Source organism: Peromyscus leucopus, unplaced genomic scaffold (genome assembly GCF_004664715.2).
Source record: "Peromyscus leucopus breed LL Stock unplaced genomic scaffold, UCI_PerLeu_2.1 scaffold_1471, whole genome shotgun sequence".
NCBI lineage: Eukaryota > Metazoa > Chordata > Mammalia > Rodentia > Cricetidae > Peromyscus > Peromyscus leucopus.
Window position 1 is genome coordinate 1 of NW_023504635.1, and position 22,732 is coordinate 22,732.

The 22,732-nt window shown below is 38.8% G+C and overlaps 1 pseudogene; it reads left to right on the forward strand.

Moving 5' to 3' along the window:
• Window positions 1-6,406: 6,406 nt before the first annotated feature.
• Window positions 6,407-22,732, forward strand: part of LOC114689002 — a 40,760-nt pseudogene continuing 24,434 nt past the window's right edge.

Consider the following 22,732-nt stretch of genomic DNA (forward strand, 5'->3'; position numbering starts at 1 on the left):
CCCACCGGGAGGGATCCCCTTTTCCAAGCCCCCTGGCAGCCCCTGCAATCTCCGCGTCCTGCCCCCACGCCCATCTGCCCGAGACCCCAGCCACTTCCTGAGACTTAGAGACCGGCCACCAGCTCCCATCCTGCCCCCGACTTCCCTTCTGGACCAGAGTTGGACAAGAAAATCCCTTTTGGACAAGAGAGAGAGACTTCCTGAATCTGTCAGCTCTTTCTGAAACAAGTACACTGATAAGACAAGAAGGAACCACAAGGAGATGGGCAGACGTCAAGGCAGAAGTACATACAACAAAATGAAGAGCAATACAGCATCACAGAACCTAGCCCGCCTCCAACATCTAGACTTGAACACCAAAAATTGGAAGAAGCAGAAGAAAGTAGCCTTATGAGTAACTTCATGAAGAAGGTAGAGGCTTGTGTAGAGGAAAAGACAAGAAAATTGGAAGAACGCTGTAAACAACTAGAGGAAAGGGCAACAAATTAGAAGAAAACAATAAAGCCCTCCAAGAAAACAATAAACTCCTGGAAGAAAACAATAAAGTCCTGCAAGAAAACAATAAAGCACTGAAAGAAAATCATGAAAAGTAATGAAACAAACAAAGGAAACAGTCCAAGAACTGAAAAGGGAAATTGAAAAAATAAAGAAGACACAAACAGAGGGAATGCTGGAAATAGAAAACCTGAGTAAAAGATCGGGAACTTCAGATGCAAGTATAACCAACAGAATGCAAGAGGTGGAAGAGAGGATTTCTGGCATTGAAGATACAGTAGAAGAAATAGTTTATCAGTCAAGGAAACACTAAAGCAACAAAGTCATGAACCAAAATGTCAAGAAATTTGGGACACCATGAAAAGACCAAACCTACGAATTATAGGGATAGAAGAAGGTGAAGAATACCAACTCAAAGGCACAGAAAATATATTCAACAAAATTATAGAAGAAAACTTTCCCAACTTAAAGAAGGAAATGCCTATGAAGATACAAGAAGCTATAGAACACCAAACAGACTAGACCCCAAAAAAGTCCCCTCGACACATAATAATTAAACAACTAAATGTACAGAATAAGAAAGAATATTAAGAGCAGCCAAGGAAAAAGGCCAAGTGACCTATAAAGGTAAACCATCAGAATAACACCCGATTTCTCAATGGAGACTTTGAAGCCAGAAGGACCTGGACAGATGTAATGCAGACACTAAGAGACATGGATGTCAGCCAGACTAATATACCAGCAAAACTTTCAATCATCATAGACGGAAGGAACAAGACATTCGAAGACAAAGACAGATTTAAACAATACCTATCCACAAACCCAGCCTACAGAAAGCACTAGAAGGAAAATTCCAACTGAGGGAAGTCAGATACACACTCGAAAACACAGGCAATAGATAAAGCACAACAGTAAACCCAAGAAGAGAAGTACACACACACTACCACCAAAATAACAGGGATGAACAATCACTGGTCATTAATATCCCTTAATATCAACGGACTTAATTCACTATAAAAGACATAGACTTACAGAATGGATACGAAAGCAGGACCCATCTTTCTGCTGAATACAACAAACACATCTCAAATCAAAGACAGACACTACCTAAAATAAAAGGCTGGGAAAAGACTTTCCAATCAAATGGTCTTAAGAAACAAGCAGGGGTAGCATCCTGATATCCAACAAAATAGACTTCAAACTAAAATCAATCAAAGAGATCAAGAAGGACATTACATACTCATCACAGAAAGATCCACCAAGATGAAGTTTCAATTCTGAACATTTATGCCCAAACACAAGGGCACACACATATGTAAAGAAACATTACTAAAGCTTAAACTCATATAAAACCCACACATTAACAGTGGAGATTCAACACCCACTTTCACCATGGACAGATCTCCAAATAGAAACTTAACAGAGAAATAAAGGACTTAACTGATGTCATGACCCAATTGGACCTAACAGATATCTACAGAAATTCCATCTAAACAAGAAAGAATATACCTTCTTCTCAGCACCCATGGAACTTTTCTCTAAAATGACACATACTTGGCACAAAGCAAATCTCAACAGATACAAAACAATCAGAATAACTGCTGTGTTCTATAAGACACCATGTTTAAAGTTAGATTTCAACAACAACAAAAACTACAGAAACCTACAATCTCATGGAAACTGAATAATGCTCACTGAATCACCAATGGTTAAGGAAAAAATAAAGAAAGAAATGGCTTTCTCAAATAGTTTTCCTCTACTTTCAATGCAATAGGCTTCAGAGTTGGGAAGGTTAGAAATTGCTGGGAGTGTTAGAACAGGATCTTCCAGGTTTGGCAGAAATCTTTGTCTCCAACTTGTTCATTAACCAACAGATGCAGAGGGGTGAGGCTTGCTCTGTCTTTCATTGAATATAACCTTCAAACCCATAGGCAGAGACCCTGTTAACATTAATCTTATAAGGGAAAAACAGCTACATGTGGAAGAAGAGGGAAGCATCATAGTTGCCTTGCTTTAGAATTTTATATATCAATGTGAATGGAGAAATGGAGAAATACACAATTTATATTATTTGAAATTTTAAAGGCAGCCTAAAAGGATGGTTATGGAGTTAGATGTAAAGAAGAAAGGCAGAGGTGTCAGGGCTTCATTGAAGCCTCTCCAAGGTGGTTTTCTCCAGGTAAAGCATATATATTTTTAAAATTACTTTATTCTTTGTCTTTTTTGTTTATATAATATGTTCTATTACACGATGACTGTTAAAAAAGAAAGGGAATTTGACCATCTCTGGTAATATCTGGAATATGACAATCTAAAGTATTCAATGATCTCAGATTTGTTGGCTACTTAGAGCTATTATGAGATCACAAAAGAAAGGTCACACATGGTCCTCCCTTTAGATTTAATTCAAGTTTCTTCACAATCACCTGGACAAAATTATCCATCAGAAATGTCACATAAACTTCTGAAATAGTGTAAATCCTACATGTAGGTTGGCACAATGACCATTGTTTTCCTACATCCCCTGAGAGTGTTTTGCTCTGCAATGGTCTTTTAGCCATTTTTCACATTCACTCTGGAGAGTGTGGTGGTATTGTGTTCCCTGAAATATTGTGCATCCTAATAAACTTATCTGGGGTCAGAGACAGAACAGCCACTAGATACAAAGCTAGAAAATGGTGGCACTCACATCTTTAATCCTAGCAAACCAGAGGTAGAAATCCCTCTGGATCTCTGTGAGTTCAAGGCCACATTGGAAACAGCCAGGCATGGTGACACTGACTTTAATTCAGGGAGTAAGCTTTAATCCAGGAGTGATGATAGAAGTCAGAAAGATATATAAGGGGTGAAGACAGAACTAGAAGCATTTAGCTGGTTAAGCATTTGCTGGTTAAGCTTTCAGGCTCTAGCAGCAGCAGTTCAGCTGAGAGCCATTGGGATGAGCACACAGAAGCTTCCATTCTGAGGAAACAAGACCAGCTGAGAAGTTAGCCAGTGAGGTAGCTGTGGCTTGTTCTGTCTCTCTGATCTTCCAGTACTCACCCCAATAACTGGCCTGGGTTTGGTTTTATTAATAAGACTCTTAAGATGCATGCTACAGGAGAGTGTCCCATTTATCTTGCAATAAACTCTGCATCTCTACTATGCTGTGTGCAGCTTGTCTGCATTCACTTGACAGAGATACAAGGATCAGCGCTAAGTGGGAGAAGTATAAGATCACTAGTACTGTAAGGAAGTCTTATATTTGGGTTTCTTTACTTACAATTTCACAGGAGATCCATAATTCTTAGTAACCTCAGAGTTGACAATATTATTAAATCTCTCATAACAACTTTCTCTATAACAGATGAAAGGAAAGTGAGTTTCTCAAGAGCAAAGACAAAAATATGACTTCATACTTCTCTCATTAACTCAACTTCTTTGGTTATGCTTTGAGATACATGTTTGAGTTCATTGAAAATATCTGGTTGAAAAATAAGTTTTTAACTTATTTAATTATTTCAACTAACTAGAAAATGATTTTTCAGCTTCATCAGAATAGAATTTAACTAATGTAAATAAAAATAGTAATATATCACAGTAAATTGGGTAGATAATAATTTTATATAGACCATATTATAGACATTATTTTACTTACATTTCATGAAATTGATTTGATAAATCATATGTATATGTATTAACATATTTATACAAATATAAAGTATTATCATGATCTTTACAATTTGCATATATATTTAATTCATAAAGGGAGTTTAAATATTTTAGGTTTGAAAGTAAACTCACCAATGAAAATAAATATTATAAATATTAAGTTGAAATTTTGATGCAAAATTTAAAACATAGATGAACAAAATAAAACCATTTAACATTTCAAGATCTTTAGTAACCATTTCCTTATATAAATATGTCTGTTAGTATTACAGCAAAGCATCACGTACCAATTAAAATTATCTGACTTTAAAATACAGTTAATAGAATTAAATATTTTCATGTGAATCTTTCAGCTAATCAATGTTTATACTAATAGTTCAAAATAAAGATGAAGACTAGAAAATGTGGGTAATTCATATTGCATTTTTAAATGTGTTTTAATATTGAAACCAGTAAATATTCCTCAAGGAACAAATACCATTTGTAACCAAATGTATTAATGATTTAAGTTCTTAAAGAATGCATGTACTAAAGCAAATACAAATGAGAATTAAAAAAATCATGGCAAATGAAATAATAGAATGCATTTTTTTTTCTGCTGAGTAGTACTCCATTGTGATATGTACCACATTTTATTTATCCATTCTTCGTTGAAGGACATCTAGGTTGTTTCCAGGTTCTGGGTATTACAAACAATGCTTCTATGAACATAGCTGAGCATGTACCTTGTGGTATGATTGCACTCCTTGGTATATGCCCAAGAATGGTAGTAGATGGGTCTTGAGGGAGACTGTTTCCCATTTTTAAGGAAAGCACCTATTGATTTCCAAAGTGGCTGTACAAAGCTTGCATTCGCCACGAACAGTGAGAAGAGAGTTCCCCTTGCTCCCCACTTCCTTCCAGCATAAGCTGTCTTCAGTGTTTTTGATCTTACACATTCTGACAGGTGTAAGGTGGTATCGATCAAGAGTCATTTGTGATTTGCATTTCCCTGATGATTTAGGCGATGTGTGAGCAATTCCTTTAAATGTCTTTCAGCCATTTTGTGCTTCCTCTGTTGAGAATTATCCGTTTAGCTCTATAGCCCATTCTTAATTGGGACTGTTTGGGCATTTTCAAGCCAGGCCCCAGTAGCGCTCACAGACTCGCAATTGATGAGAGAGAGGAGGATCGATGTGAGCAAGAGATGTTGAGACCATGATTGGAAAAGCACAGAGACAAATAGCCAAACTAGTGAAACACAATGAACTATGAGCCAATAGCTGAGGAGCCCCCAACTGGATCAGGCCCTCTGCATAAGTTGAGACAGGGTGATTAGCTTGAACTGTTTGGAGGTACCCAAGCAGTGGGACTGGGACCTGTCCTTAGTGCATAAACTGGCTGTTTGGAACCTGGGGTAAGCCCAGGGACCCCAGGGACACTTGGCTCAGCCTGGGAGGAAGGGTACAGGATCTGCCTGGACCGAAGCTACCAGGTTGAGCCTGAATCCCCAGGGGAGTCCTTGGCCTGGAGGAGATGGAAATGGGGGGTGGACTGGAGAGAGGTGGGGGAGCGGGAGGAGGGAGGGAGGACAGGGGAATCTGTGGCTAATATGTAAAATTAAATTAAATTATAAAAGGAAAAAAGGAATTGCATTGTAACAGAAAATCTTTAAATAATGAATAAGCAAATAAAACTAAGACCAGTTCTCGAAGATGAAGGATTTGTGTGTATATACAAAAATACTTTGGATTATTAATCAATGAAGTGTTAATAATTTGAAAAAATTACATGCTACTATTTTGTGTGCAACAATCAAGAAATCAAATAGTAAATACAAGTAAAAATACATAGTGTCTAGACATATGTGGACATAATTACAAGGAAAGAGAAGGAAATAAATGGTAATATTGGAGAATGAATGGAGTTGTATTGACAGTGCGTAAAGGAAAATGGTGTAACATGAATGCATGAATACTGAAGAAGTAGAACGAGCGTGGAATGGAATGGGAGAAACGCATGAGATCCAGGCACCGACTGCACGATATGAGAAGTGGTTCTAAGGAAGTGTCCTAGGCGCAGAGTATCGTAGTCTTCTACTAGTGCACCAGGTTCAAACACGGATGGGGCCAGCCCCAGGAGTATGTATGGGCACTGTAGCAAGGAATTCTATAGATTGGGATTCGTATGAGAGTCTGATAATCTACGTAGTGCGGCTTTGTGAGTGGTTGGTGATACACGTTGGTGCAGGTGGTGTTGCTGTAGTAATGGCGGGTTCGCGATGATGTGTTATGTGGACTGTGATCGGTAGTGGTAATGGAGAGCAGGGTCTGTATGAAGGTTTAAGAGTGTTAAAATGCAAATCTATCTCTTTTTCAATTTTTTTTCTTATTGATTAATGTATTTAAAAAAAAGTTTTGTCCTATTTTCTAGCGAAGGGAAATATTGCTTAGAAAGTTGAGGCATCTCGGATCATCTGCCTATTATGAGTGTATTGAATATGTTTGTGTGATTGATTGGGGTGGTATGGAGTCTTGAGCGCGTGGAATAGTTATATAAAGGTGGATAAATTTTCTTCAAATAAATTATTGTTCTTTAAATTTTTGTACTGTCATGATTTTTTCTGTAGGATTTTGGTGGGTGTAATTCAGAAATAGGATTAATGTGGAGGTGTGGAGTTTATTCAGTGTAAGAATTGGTGAGGTGGTTGTTCATATGTATTGGATGTAGGGAGAGTAGCGGATATGTCGTAGTTGGTGTAAATTGGTTTCTGAGTGTTTTATATTTTCATCTACGGGGAGTTCTCTGTGCATTTTGATCGTGTGGAACGTAAGTGGGTGTTGGATGTGTGTGTGTGTTGTGTGAGGAGTATGTGTGATGTGGGTCACGCAGTGATTACAAGCTGAGGATCAGTGTCGTTAGTGGTGTTTGTATGGAGGGATGTGTGGTGGATATACTCATTTCGGGTGGGACGGGTGGTGATCTATTTGTGGGAGGTGCCCTGGAGGTGACAGATGTCTTTGAGTTTCTGAGTTTATTAGCATAACCAAGCAGTGCAGCTTGCTCGAAGCAGGATGCAGTAATGCTAGAGAAGATTGTAGTTGAGTCGGAATTGAGTCGATCAAGTGTGTGTTATCATAGAATATGTTGGGTGAAGGGACGCGGCACATTGGGAAAGCAGAACGGTAAGACGAGGATGTGAGAGTGATGTATCGACGCTAAGGTGAGCACATAAGGAATTAGGATTATAGCAAGTTAAGCGCTGAATTAAACCGGAACCTTGATTGGTGGAAACGTGGTTTGACAGCTTCTTCTATGGGACAAGTCAGAGGGATGTAGGAAACAGGAGAGAGGAGTGTACGACGTTGAGTAGGGATATGTGAAGTCGATCTAATAGTCTTTGAGGAGCAATAGGGAGAGAGACTCTCAGTGTGTGTCATGAATCTGTAGAATGTGGTGTGGCGTGAGTGTGCTGTAGAGTTTTAAGTCTAGTCTAGAAGCAAAAAGTTTCATCGATCTATGCATCAACATAACAGTTGGGTCTGATGGTGAGTGCTAGCAGACTGATTTTTGGGCGCACTATCGAGTCATAGAGGGACGTTCTCTATAATACTATAACAGAAGGGTCATATGGAATGATGTGAGATATACTAGGAGATTAAGTGTAAGCGATATATTAGGCTTTAGGATATAATTAGACCCAGACAGGAGATGGAATAAGGGAGGTAGAGTGATAAGATTAACATCAGCTTAGCATCTATATAATGTTGTTGCTCATAAATAGTGTTGTGTGTCTATTTTTGTTTTTTATAATAAAATCATATGAGTGAGAGTCTGGTTGATTAAATAAAATGCAGGATTTGGACATTAGGTGAGATAGGTGATTTTGTAGTAGGATACGTATTACACTAAAGTAGACGAGCAAGTAAAGCGAGTTCTGGGATGCCGCAAGTGCGAGCTAGTGGGTGAGGTGAGGTATCGATAATGCTGCTTAATAATTAATAGCAGCGCTCTCACTCTACGTCCAGTGTAGAAGAGCCAAGACTTTTGAGGACGTGCAATTTGATGTCTGATGGCTCAGGAGTCCATATTTGGTATAAGCAGGATCATGAAACTCTTGATGGTTGCTGTAGCTTGTTATCTTCCAATTCTGTAGCTGGAAAAGAAGCGCACACTGACAGGCAAAAATACCTAATGCTTGTGAAACAAGACCAGTGAGTAGATCATGTAGTTATTAGTGTGTGTCATGCAGGATCTCGCTCCGACATTTCAGCACGTCATATAAATATTATGCTTCATGAGTTAATCCTGGATCCCGAGGGGTTGTATCTTGTGAGGAGAGACTTGTCTGTGAAGCGATAGCGCAAAAGTGCGTGTGTACTCTTAGTCGGCAGACTTGGAGCTTGGTTGCTACAGTGTTGCGATGTGGAAGTGACCTCCATGGTGGAATCATACGCAGGGAGAACGATGTCTTAATAGGTCACTTCTTGGTGATGTCTATTCTCCGAGAAGCTCTCTGGCAAAACGTGTATAATATGCACATCCGACGGATACAAAAAGCACGCTTGGATTGTGCAGACGCTACAGAATGTGGCAGAGTACATGTGTTTAGGGAAAAGGTCTTATGAAGACATTCTTAGACTTAGTATCTCAACAGGGTTTGCTGTGGAAAATAGAGTCGTTGAGCTAGTGGGTGGGTGCCTGGCTGGGTCAAACAAGACCATCCCTTGCTTGAATTCATCCTCACTTGCTCAGCCTTCTCTAGAATCAGTCTGATATGAATAATCCTTGAAAACAGCTATTGAATAATATTCTACCCAGAAATATTAGCAAGGCATTTGATAACAGAGACAACTGGTGACTTAATCAGAATCTCAGCAGCTCTTTTGGTCTTCTATTTCTTCAGCTACCCAATTTTCTCAGCCTTTCTTTCTCTGGCTGAAGCAGAGAAGGAACAAAGTTGTTCATGCCATTTTACTGGATTCTTAGACTCTACTTTTTCAGCCTTTGAGCACCACTTTGTTTATGTTTTTTTTTCAATGATGAGCTACAAGTGGGAAGAAAACTCTAGTCGCAAAAACAGATGTGTACAAAAGTCTATACTGTGGCATTCAGATTCAGATTTTCCTTAACTTGAGGATATCCATTCCTCTGCGGATGTTGCTCATTGGATTCTCTCTGTTCATCTTTTCCCTGTGGAGACACACCAAGCAGATGAATCACTACCCTATAGATTGTGGAGACCTCAGCACAGAATTCATGTGAGGGCCTGGAGTGCTGTGGTTTCCTTCATTTTCCTCATAACTGTTCACTATTTGGACACACTCTTGATAATTTGGTCCTACTGCACAAGGATGAACTCTACAAATTTCATCACCACTGAGCTGGTAATGCTGCTTTATCCTATCATCGACCCTATCAGTGTGATACTGGGAAACAGAAAAGTGAAACAGTTCCACATGGTCTCAGGCATCAGCAGCACCACAGACTTCGACATGGTCTCTGGTGGCAGCACAGACCAAGGACATTAATACAGTCTCTGGGGCAACATAGGCTATTGACACCAATATGGTCTTCAGTGGTATCCCAGCGCATGGGATCAACAAGGATTCAAGTGGCAGCACAAACCAGACCATGGACATCTGCATGGATTTGCATGGTAACATGGATATGAATGTCAACAAGGCCTTCTCTGCAGTAAAATTGTTGAAACCAGACATGGCCCTCCAAGGCTCATTGAATAACCTTATTGTGTTTTCTTTAATTTTGATTTTTAATTCTTTCAAGTTTGAGATACTAAATCTATTATTACTTGAAAATTCGCTTACAATTTTAGGAAATTTCAAAATTGTTGTACCTAAAACCACATTATTCTCTCCCTATACCCAAAAACCCTATGCTCAGATAAAGATTTTTAATTGAAATGAATAATTCCTACAATTGCTGTTGTGTATTTTACATGATGCTATTCTATATTTTGAAACAATGTGCTTTATTTTTATAGTAATTTGCTAGGATTTTACTAATTAATTTTCTCAACTACCCACTGCTACTTGGCAATAAAAATAAATATAGTCTACATGTATATTCTTGGGTGTCTTTCTTTAAGCTTTATTTTTAAATGTGCTTTAATTTATTATTTATCATTCAATTTCTTTTAGAGTTATTGTCTGGTTTTAACAGCAAAATACATGCAACCTCAGAGTTATATTGCTCACAATATGTACAGTCTTCTGCCTGTGATGTTTGGAACTTTAAAGAAAGCCACACAAATATTTGCAAGCACAAATACAATTGTTTGTCCATGAAGTAGATGAGGTAGTATTCAAGTGTCTTACAATCTGAGACAATTTCTGCTTCCTTCTCCTCTCAGGCCATTTGGCAATGTTTGTTAACATTTTGGTCATAACTTAGACAATGATACAAGCAGCATACAGTGGGGCATAGTGATGCTACAAAAGAATTTTACAGCCACAGCTCCTACACAAAGATTCTCTAGCTACATGATCCCATAATTCAGAGCCTAAGAAACTCCTGCCACGCACAATTGAAAACCTCTTAAACTTAAATCATTAAAGAATCAAAAGCTTGTGCATTCAATTCATTAGACAATCATAATACGGTAAATTTTATTGACATGAGAAGATGATAAATATTCACTTTTCCATGAGAAAAAAATATTACAAAGCAATATATTCTGTGTTTTTACTACACAATGCATGTAAAAGTCAGAAGAAATTCACAAAATAAGTTGACAACAGATGTTAAGTAAATAAGTAAAAGTTCTTGTGATGATTTTTGTATAGACTATGACTATGTTTTTTTAACTACTTAAAAATATGCCTTTCCGCCGGGCGTGGTGGCCGCACGCCTTTAATCAGCACCCGGGAGGCAGAGCCAGGTGGATCTCTGTGAGTTCGAGGCCAGCCTGGACTACCAAGTGAGTCCCAGGAAAGGCGCAAGCTACACAGAGAAACCCTGTCTCGAAAAAACCAAAAAAAAAAAAAAAAATATGCCTTTCCAAAGTAGCTTCCAGCTGCCTGAGACTTAGTTACCATATAAGCCTTAACTACTTTCCATAACATTTTGGTTCCTTGTTAAATGGAAATTTTATGGTGCAAGTAGTGACATTTACATCTTAGTTTGATAGTAGCACTAGAAGTGATTTGTTTTTCAAAAAATAGTACTAAAGAAATCTAAAGGTGATGTAAAGATGCTAAAATGCAATTGACAATACAAAATATATATAAATTAAGGATCCTAAAATATCAGATTGTTGTTGAAGAAGTGACATTTACATATCTCCCCTATTCCCATATTAGAACATTGCCATAAATTAAAGTTGATCATTATTGCAAAATGATTAAAATGGTAATGTTTCTAAGTTATGTTAACACATATATACAATTATACATATATATACATATATATAATGAAGTTTCCACAAATAAAGATAATTATTTGATGAAACCATGATTTATTACACATACCATGAACTTATCATGTAAATCTCTTTATATAAACTAAAATTAGAGGAGGGAAAGCATTACTTGAGAAGCTTCAGAATACAAACCAGATAAAACACTGCCTGAAAGTCATGTGAAGTACAAGAAAACAATCACCTCACACCACTAGATAGAGTTTTTCCCAGCTATGATACTCTCAGTAGTTCAGTGCCATGGCAAGAACCCATGTCCTTACTCCTTACTCTGCTGATTCATAGTCTTCATTATATGAATCTTCCTGGGAAATGGCAAGACCAGTACCAGTGTCAACTAGGTCTGTTTTGCTTTTTGTGTCTTGCTGGAGAGAAAGAAATCTTTTACTAAACCCTGACAAAAAAAAATATTCCTTCTTGTTGGTTTATATTTTAGTGACTCTGATGCCATTTATGGATCAAGGACAGCCATTTATCCTGATCCTGAGCCAGAAATATGTCATGAATCTGCTGGTTTCATTGGGCCACTGTCTACTGAGGTAGAATCAGATAAAAAGCTATATACATTAACAAAACAATTTAGCAAAAACACCACACACAAGACATTCAAATAACAAAATCACTGCTAGATAGTAACTGAAATGTATTGGAAACATATAGTAAAAATCTTTTTCTATTTGGGAAAGGTGAGTGGAAGCATAAAGAACCAAAACACTCCTTAAGTAATACAGATAGACTATATTTCACATTAAGAAACATTGAATAAATACAGACACACAAAACAAAAACAACAAATCAAAAACCCCAAAGAACACTCAAGTACATAGATATGTAGGAGAAACCATGTCTGGAGGCTCAAATGTAATTGTAGAATGATGCAAGTTCTTCATAAATAGAGATTTTAATGAAATACAATGCACAGGTGAATTTTTTGAAAAAAATTACAACAAAGACTAAAGCATATTAGGAAAAAACATGAGAGGATTAATACTATGTTTAATACTTTTCCAACAAGCCTTCTCTCACACTCTGTCTCTTTGTCTTTGTCTCTCTTTGTTTCTGTATGTGTTTCTTTGTTTCTGTTCTCTCTAATTAAACTCATTAAAATGAAATTTTATTGCTGAAAATCTCATGTGTACTAAAAATAAATGTGTATTCTTCATCTGTGTAACATAGATGGAGTTGTCTGAAGGGTGTGCTCAAGTCTTCTATACACAAACTCATATTTACCTACTTGTTTGATTAGCTGCTATGAAAGGTGCTTTAGTCATATCTGTAATAATACAACAAAATAAGTTAGAATGAGTAATTTTCAAGTAATACATACCTGCTTCTGCACACCTCGGAGCATGGCAAGTCCAAGCTCAAAACACATGCAGGTCTGCATTCTCAGAACTGCTCTCTGCTCTCAGGTAGCAATTTTCTGTCTCTCACTGCTCTTTACTGAAACTTCTCCCTTCCCAAAGTTTCATACATAGCTGGATCAAGCACTTTCTTTCTAGCTGAACTTTTAATTGTATTTTTATAAGCTCAGCAATTCCTATAAATTAAACCTTGAGAAATATAATGTTTTCAAATATACATTTTACCCAATACAGTACAACAAAAAAAAAAACCAATAAACTGGGTCAATAAATGCTAAAATAAATACACAATTAAGTAGTTCCCAAGAGTGTAAATATAATAAAAAGAAGTGACACATGGATACCTGTTGTTCAAAACTGTTAGCATTTAGGGCATCTGCGCTGGCCTGCCCTTAGAGTCCTGACAGGATATAACCTCAGCTGCGCCACTAAGAGCACCCCCTGTGTGCACTGCTGTTTCCTATAAAAGGCAGGCCTTTTGATCTTAGCCATTTTGACAGTGTAAGATGGTATCTCAAAGTCATTTTGATTTGCATCTCCCTGATTACTAAGGATGCTGAGCAATTCTTAAACGTCTTTTGGCTATTTGAAACTCTTCCTTTGAGAATTCTTATTTAGCTCTATAGCCCATTTTTTTAATTGGAGTGTTCATTATTTTTATGTCTAGTTCCTTGAGTTCTTAATATTTTTTGGAGATAGAGACCTCTGTCAGATGTGGGGTTGGTGAAGAACTTTCCAATTCTGTAGGCTGTTGTTTTGTCTCATTTACTGTGTCCTTTGCCTACAGAAGCCTTCTCAGTTTCAGGAATACTGCAGACAACTACATTGGAGAGGATGTGACAGGGGAACACTTACACTGCTGGTGGGAGAGTGAACTTGTACAGCCACTTTAGAAATCAGTGTGCCATTTCTTAGAAAATTGGGAATCAATCTTCTCATGACCAGCTAACCACTCTTGGTCATATGTCCAAGGAATGCTCAATTATACCACAGAAAACATGCTCAACTATGTTTTCATAGCAGCATTATTCATAATAGCCAGAACCTGGAACAACTAATGTCCCTCAACTGAAGAATGGATAAAGAAATGTGGTACATACAAATGAGTACTACTCAGACAGAGAAAACGAAATTTTGCAGGCAATGGATGAGACTAGAAATATCCTGAGTGAGGTAACCCAGACTCAGAAAGGACAAATATGGTATGTAACCACTCATAAGTGGGTACTAGATGGAAAGCAAAGGATAACAGACAATAACTTACAACTCCAGAGAAGCAAGCTAACAAGGAAGACCCAAAGAGGGATTCATGAATTACCCTGGGAAGGGAAATAAATGAGATCTCTATGAGTAAACTGGTAATGTGGGGGGAGAGAAATGGTGAGTAGGGGATAGGGGATGAGAACATAAGGAAATGGAATGGTCAAGCTGGAACAGGATAGAGTGGGAAAGCAATGAAAGAGATAAAGATAGACATTTATGGGATAAGAGAAACCCATTATGGGGATAGAGAGAACCCAGTGCTAGGGAAGCTGACAGGAATCCCCAAGGATGACCCCAGCTTGAACTACTAGAAAGGAGAGGGTGCCTGAACTGAACTGGCTTACCCCAGTGATCAGATTGTTGAATACCCTAACTGTCATCACGGAGCTTTTCTCCAGTGACTGATGGAAGCAGATGGGGAGACCACACAGCCAAACACCACAGGAGCTCAAGATAGTCCAGTCAAAGAGAGAGAAGGGATTCTAATGAGCAAGTACATCAAGATTATGATGGGGAACCTGCAGAGAACAACCAAACCAAACTATGGTGGACTATGAAAGTTGAATATAAATGGTGCGTATTACTATGGAGCCTTCATGGGACTGGACTAGCCCTCTGCATGGTGAGACAGTTAGTTGTGTAGCGTTGATCTGCTTGGGGGACCTGGTGGCAGGATCAGAATCCATCCTGGTGCATGAGTGGGCTTTTTGGAGCCTACTACCTAAGATGGAACACACAAGCAGCCTTGAGGTAGTCGAAGGGCTTTGACTTGCCTCTACTGGATGTTGCCTCATCATGGAGGCCTTGCTTCTTGTGGCGGGAGTGGGGGGTGTGTTGGAAGGGGAACTGGGGGATCAGGAGAGGGAAGAGAGGGATCTTTGATTGGTGTGTAAAAATGAATGAAAAACAAAAGAAAAGTCAGGCCTTGCCCACCTCCCATCTCTTTCACTTTCTCTTCTTTGCTCTCATTCTCAGGGACTAGTCTCTGTCCCCTTTCTGCCCCTACTCTTCATTCCCTCAATAAACTGCCCATATGGGCCCTGTTGTATGGTTTAATTCCTTCCAGTCATCTTTAAATACATTTCTGATTTGCTCTCTCCCACTTGCAACAAATCTGCTTTCTCATTCCACCACAGCTTGTCTTCCATTCAATACCAACAATTGGGTCTCTGGTGAGGCCTCCCACCTCTTACCATTCCCCTGGATGTGAGACTGGCCTCGGTATTCCTTGACCTAGGCAGTCAGGGGAGCAAGAAAGAATTCTCAACTTCTTTCTTTTTCTTTGCTCCAAAACCTGTCTGTCTGTTCTCCCTCTCTAAATGTTCTGTCTGTTTGCTGAAATGTGCAAGGTGAGTCAGAGATAGAGAAGCCAGCTCATCTGGCTTAGCACACACCAGTTTTCAATAAAAATTTCAAATGTTTGATAGATATGAGGGGAAAAAAACTATCATAATACTAGCCAGGTTCTCCCATATTGGACCCTACCTAGAGAATCAAACTAATGGAGGTAGATGGTTTCTCCAAACCATTTATTAGCCAAAACTTTACAGATGGGAAGAACCAGATGGAGCACATTAGACCATTAGACTCTAATAGCTGATGTGACCACTAACTTACTAAGAAGAAATGTCTTAGAAGACTTAAAAGTGGTCCTTGCTATGTACAGGGCATTACTCACCAACACACTGTTCCCAGAGATATCTTGAGTGAGAGCAGCAGGAAATAATAGATAGAAGGATTTAGATTGTGGAAATAAACAGATAGAAAGTGCAGGCCTGGACCTATTCAAACAGCCTAGCTGTTCTCTGCCCTAAGGTATTTATAGAAATGCAAGGGGTAGAGCAAAAGACCTCCCTTCTCCCAGCACAACAGTCAAGTGCAGACCATGCTCAGACCCTGCACTCAGGCCCGTGGTCCAATCATCCTCTCTAATGCAGACGTGCTGGTAAAGCCTCGAGGAACCTGAAAACGGCTCCCACACTAGTGGGGGAAGAAAGAGAATGCCTCCATATAGAAGATTACAAAAAATCGAGATCAAAGAAACCCCAGTCTTAAGGGTCACTGTTGAATTACCATTCCCAGCCTAGAATGGATCACAGAAGACCCTGTCTGGGTGAACAATGGCCTTTAAACAGGAGAAAATTAAGTATTTTACAACACTGGTTAAATATCAACTAGACATAAAGACACATTCACCCTCTAGAAGCCCCAAGGACACCCCAGTTTTGTGATTAAAAAGAAGACAAGGAACTAGAGCTCTCCAAGATCTGAGAGCAATTAATAAGACAATGAAAATTTGAGGCTTACCTCAGAGTGCTTCTCTTTGCCAGTGCCATATACTAGTAAATACTCTAATATTAGTTTTAGACATTAGAGGGGGAAAGGACATTGCTTTAAAAAAAATACTACTCATAAAGAAGACTGCAAATGTTTGCCATCACAGTACCAAAATCAGCAATTCAGGCCCAGCTGATAGATATGATCAGAGAGTAGTCAGTCCCCAGAGCATAGCTAATAGGTCAAATTTGTCAGAAAGCTTAGTCCAAGCATTAAACCCACTTATTAAATCAGGTCTCCATATCCCTACATGGAGGACCTATTAATGTGTAAAGGCAAAAGGCAAGATCTACCATTGACCTTAGAGGCTAAGATTAACTTTGACTTTAAAGGTTCTTAAACAACAAGACATAAAGGCTCTAAAAGAAAGAGACTTTATGATAGCAGAAGGTAAGGTCTAATTTGTACAACCCGTCATGTTCCTGGAAACTAAGATTTCTCTCTAGCCCCATTTCAGCCAGCAAAACCTACTATTGACTTCCCAATCCATTAACTCTAAACACCTTTCAAAGCTTTTTGACAAATATTAACTGGCTGAAACCTTGGCTCCCCACACCTATCAGTCAATTACACAATTACAGACCCCACTTGATTTACTTAAAGGTGAAAAAAAAACCTTCTCCCATTGTTCTCTGACACCGGCAGCAAAAGAAGCCCATTTTTTCCAATAACAGCTACATTAAAAATACTTCCCTGACATGTTATGATCTAAAGCAGCTGATCCAAGTCCTTGTATTTAACTCCTCTCTCACTGTAGTCAGAGCCCTATACCAACCTCAAGGGATTTTTAGAATGGCTCCATATACAGTAAGGGATTTTCTCAACTATTATCTGATACGGACATGGAAAGATTGTACCATATGTGTCATCAGAAAAGAACCCGACGTAAGTATACTGCCCTTCCCCTGCCAGACATCCAGTGGCTTCTGAGAAACCACAGTTCTTTTGCTACATCATTGGCTTCCTGGACAAATAATCACTATTCAAAGGATAAATTCTAACAACCATACCACTTTTTAGATGGTTCCCCCTTCCTTATTTTCATGCTCCTCTATCCATGGGCTTCTGTGGCCTTTACAGGTAGGAGGGAATAGGGAGCTGTCCATGCAATTTATCATGGAGACAATGGTCCTGAATTCCATCTTTCTTCCTTTCAGGCAACTCCTTCCAATTCAAGGAACTATATGCCATCTTCCTGGTTCTGCTATACCTCAAAGACCCTGTCAATTTATATTCAGACAGTATATATGTGGCCAGTCTGCTCCCCTAGCTAGCCTACTCTTATTCAAGCTTGGTGACAAACAACCTCCTCTCCCCACTACTGATAAAAATTTCCAGTGTATTCCCAAACAAGAACATGTCCATTTTTATCAACTATATATGTACACATTCATCCCTTCATGGGCCCCTTTCTAAAGCCAATGCTTTATTTAATAAGATTGCCACAACTGGGGCCCTCACTGTGTCACCCCTCATCTTTAAAGAATTCCATCAGCTGACCCATACAAATTTAAGAAAATTACAACTTAAATTCCCCAATACCCCACAAGACACCTTAACACATTATCAAAACTTGTTCTTCTTGTGCTCTGTAATCCACACTGCAACTATACAACAATTGAACACCAATCCCAGAGGGCTTAAAGCCAATGTCCACTGACAGACTGATGTCACCCACATTCAATCATCTGATAAACAAAAATTTGTATTCATCACTATTGATACCTATTCTCTTTTCACTTGGACTATGGCACAGCCTGGTGAGAATTCAAAGAAACTGAGTAACCATATGCTCTTCACTTCACTATTATGGGCCCCCTTCTCCAGATTAAAACTGGTAATGGACTGCTTTTACAAATGTGGGAGATTGTGAGAGTCCAGCTCCTACCTTTCCCACTTTTCTAGGTTCTTAGGAGGAGGAGGAGAGAAAGATAAGAAATATTAGGTAGTAAGAGACCAAGCTAACGAAATGAAAGACAGAAACACAGAAGGCTTTGGGAGGGCCTGGATCAATACAAATGGCCTTGAAGATTTGTTGAAAAGGCTTTTTAGGCTGGGCAGTTGTGGTGCACTCCTTTAATCCAGAACTCAGGAGGCAGAGCCAGGAGGCTCTCTGTGAGTTCAAGGCCAGCCTGGTCTACAGAGCAAGATCCAATACAGACATCAAAACTACCAGAGGAACCCTGTCTCAAAAAAAAACAAAAAACAAAAAAAGAAAGAAGAAAGAAAGAAAGAAAGAAAGAAAGAAAGAAAGAAAAAGAAGAAAGGAAGGAAGGAAGGAAGGAGGAAGAAGGAAGAAATGGAAGAGAAAGAAAAAGAAGAAAGAAAGAAAGAAAGAAGAAAGAAAGAAAAAGAAAGAAAGAAAGAAAGGAAAGAAAGAAAGAAAAGAAGCTTTGGCAAAAGACCTCCCCTTGCAAGATCAAAGCATACCATACAGTCAAGTGTAGACCCTTCCAAATACCTGTAAACACACCTCTGGTCAAATCATCCTTATGCAGCCCTGCTGGGTAAAGCAAGCTCAGATTCTCTGACCCTGTAAGTTCTCACTAGGAAACCTCTGTGGACTCCCACAGGTCCCCTTTCTTAATAATTTAAAGACCACCCAGACCCCTCAAATGGACTATGTCTGTCTTAGGTCACCTTTGTTACTAAAAATCCTTATCCATCACTAAACAGTCTACCTATCATCAAGATACACTTTCTGTCAAGTGTACTCTTTCTTAGGTTGGCAACTAGCAAGAAAGACTTACCCATCTCTGACTACTAGCCTCTGGCAGGTAATGTACAGAGCTCAACTCTATGCAGCTCTAAATCAGGTTTCCACTAAGAGCTTGCAAATAGCTGGAACAACCAACTATACTATACTGCTCTTCTATGGCTGCCATATCTCCCAGTAAAGAAGTAGAGTATGATAAAGATAGAATGGCCTTTTTGAAAGGATTTAGATGACTACTAAGTCCTTTTTAAATTAATAAAACTCTTGATGCAGCCTCATCAAACCTAAAGACTCATTTTAGCATCACCATTAATATTAATATTAATGGGTTAATGTTAGTCTAGTATGATTACTATTACACAATTACAATTCTTACAAACTTACAAAAGCAAACTCTCAATAGAACTATTTACACTTTGCAAACTTTAGCAATAGCCAAAAGTAATCTCTTATTTTTTTACATTTCATAGACTTTGGCAAATATTTGGCAAATATTCAAAAGCAACTTCTTAATAGAACTGTACAAATGATAAGATATACCAACACAGGCTAACATTAATCCACTCAAGGACAAGAAAATATTTTTTAATTAAAGAGACTGTGGAATATTAACTCCCCCTTTTCTTTATAATTTTTTAAACTTCAATTTTGAGCCTGAATAGAAAAAACAAACTTCTCCATTTCTACATAAAACTAGTTCCATTTTTTACACAAACAGTTCCATTTCTACACAAAATCAGTTGATGAATTACCATAGTTAATAAAGCATATATGGATACACAGAACAGTTCCATTACAATTAGACCACTCATGTCTATCCCATTTCTTATGAATGAAAAGTTCAAAAAGTCAGTTCTGATACCGTCTTAAAGTTCCACTGAAAGCTTTTTGATACTAGTCTTAAAGTTCCACTGAATGCTTTCTGATACCAGTCTTAAAGTTTCTAATATGAAGAAACCCACAACCAAAAACTTTTTACAGTTCCCCTTAATGCAACAATTCAGTTCAAACAGTCTCTGAAACTTTTGTTCTCAGCTCTCAGCTGCACTTTGTAGTCTGTAGCCTTCCTTTAGGCAATTTTGCCTCAGGGCTAAAGCTATTAGCTGCCATAATAGCTGGCTTGTGCAGAGTCCTCTCAAAAGAGACTTTCTTACAGTCAGCAAATAGAAACTTTTGGTCCTGGCTCCTCCCATTTCTTTTATAGTTCCAGTCTGTCTGTGCCTCCCATAATGGGCCTGCTAACCCTAGGGCTCAATCGGTACCCTGGTCCGAAGGAAACCCGCTGCGATGAGCTGTTTCCTCAGACTGGGAGCCTCTGAGTCCTCATCCAGAACGAATCTCAGCTGAACTGATGCTGAAGCTTACATACTTAACCAGCCTAGTTCCTGGTTTTCAGCCTTATATGATTCCTGCTTTCTGCCAATACTTCCTGGATTAAAGGCGTGAGTCACCATGTGGCTGTTTCCAGTGTGGCTTTAAACTCACAGAGATCTGGATGGATCTCTGTCTCCCAAGTGATAGGATTAAAGGTGTATGTGCAACTATTTTCTGGCCTCCATGTCTGTCTAGTGGCTGTTATGTTCTCTGACCCCAGGTAAATTTTTAGGGTACACAATATATTGGGGAACACAATATCACCACATGTACCTGAAGCTAAGCCTCCCTTAAGTTATCATAACATTGTTTTACAGGAAAAACAAACAGAGGAACAAATAAGATCAAGGACATTGTAGAGTCAATAAATTCAATGTGTTGCTGATTTTCTCCCATTCACAAACATCCAACTGACTCTCATTGCTTCTTTTGCACTTTCAATACCTGTCCCTACTTGCAGCAATACCCCCAAATACTTCTGTATAATGCTGGCCGAGAGGGATGACATCCATTCAAAGCTTCATGTATCCCCTCTTTGATCAAACACCTAATTTACCACTTTGTCTTTCTCCCCAGCTGATACCTACAGACCAACGATGTGCACTGTCAATCAAACCATTACTGGTTTATCCTGCATATCATCTCCTTCTTCCTTTGGTATAAAGGAAAAATAACTCCCTGCATAGATGCCTGCTGCCAGGATTTTGCACTCTGTTGTGATTATTCCACACGTTTATCTATAGAAGGAAGAAGAGACAGCACTGTTGCTACAAACCAGACAAAAATGAGAGATGTTCCTTCCTTTACTGGTAGGAACAGGACTTGCCACCTCCCTTGGATCTGCCAGGGCTACAAACACTGCCGTCATCCAGACACATCAACTGGCTGGAGACTTCAGAGACAAACTTGATTAGACAATGACATCCATGACTAATAGCCTTGAATCCCTTAGGTCCAGTTGATGCAACAGCATGAGTTTTTTTATGAAGCGGCTGTACAGTCAGGCAAACTCTTGTACTGGGAGCAAGAGTCGCATCTTACTGCAGCCCACGGGGGCTTTTAAGGAAAAACCCACAAAAGCCATAAGATTACAATTCCATACAATTTTCGTTTCACAAGATCATGGTCTGATCACAGAGTGGGTACAGTCACTTCCACATGTACATTCTTCCTGAAACCTCAAGGGGGGTATTGGGGCGGGAGTGGAGTTACACAAAGGTCACAGTGGTCCTTCCTGGAACACTTGCAACTATCCCAGTCAGAGTTGAGCACATCTCTTAACAGAAATCTTTTTACATTGTTACAGGGGTTGTTGAATAATGATTGAGTCAGCTTGCCCTTGGAACTAGTTTTCTTTTAGTTCCTTATTTACTGGGCTTAGGGTGTAAGCCTGAAGGGTTAGGGTTTTTCAATAACCGATGGCTTCTAGAAGCAGCATTGTTTATCCATACAGAATACCTCTGTTCAACTCATTTTTTAATGCTTTAATTATCTTAGGAGCTACTGGGGCTACATAATTCTTCGTACATACTTAGTTTTCATAAACCCACCCACAACACCTCACATCCCAGGACTACCTCTTCCAAGGTATGTCAGGCTGACAGTCAGAATCAGTCATTATAGCAATTCTTAATGGGTGAGATGAAATCTTAAGGTATTTTAATCTTCATTTGTCTGATACTTGAGGATGTTAAAGATTTGTTTAAATATTTACTGTATTTGTACTTCAGAGGATGTTTTATGCACTTTTACTCTAACTGTTCTTTTTTTCTTATGTTTAGGTTTTCTTTTAACTAATTGTATAGTAGATTATTATTTAAGGTGTATTATTTTTGTTTATGTGTACTTGTTTAACTCTGTGAAGCTGTGTTACTCTGCCTATGTAAACACCTGATAGTCTAATAAAGAACTAGCCAATGGCAATTCAGGAAAAAGGATAGGCAGGACTGGCAGGCAGAGGGTATAAATAGAAGAAGAAATTTGGGAAAAGCAAAGAGATCTAGCAGCCAGAGAAGGAGGAGGACTCCAGGTTCCAGCCACACAGCTACACAGCAAGCCATAGAGAAAGAGTAAATTTTACAGAAGTAAGAGAATAGGAAAACCCCAGAGACAAAA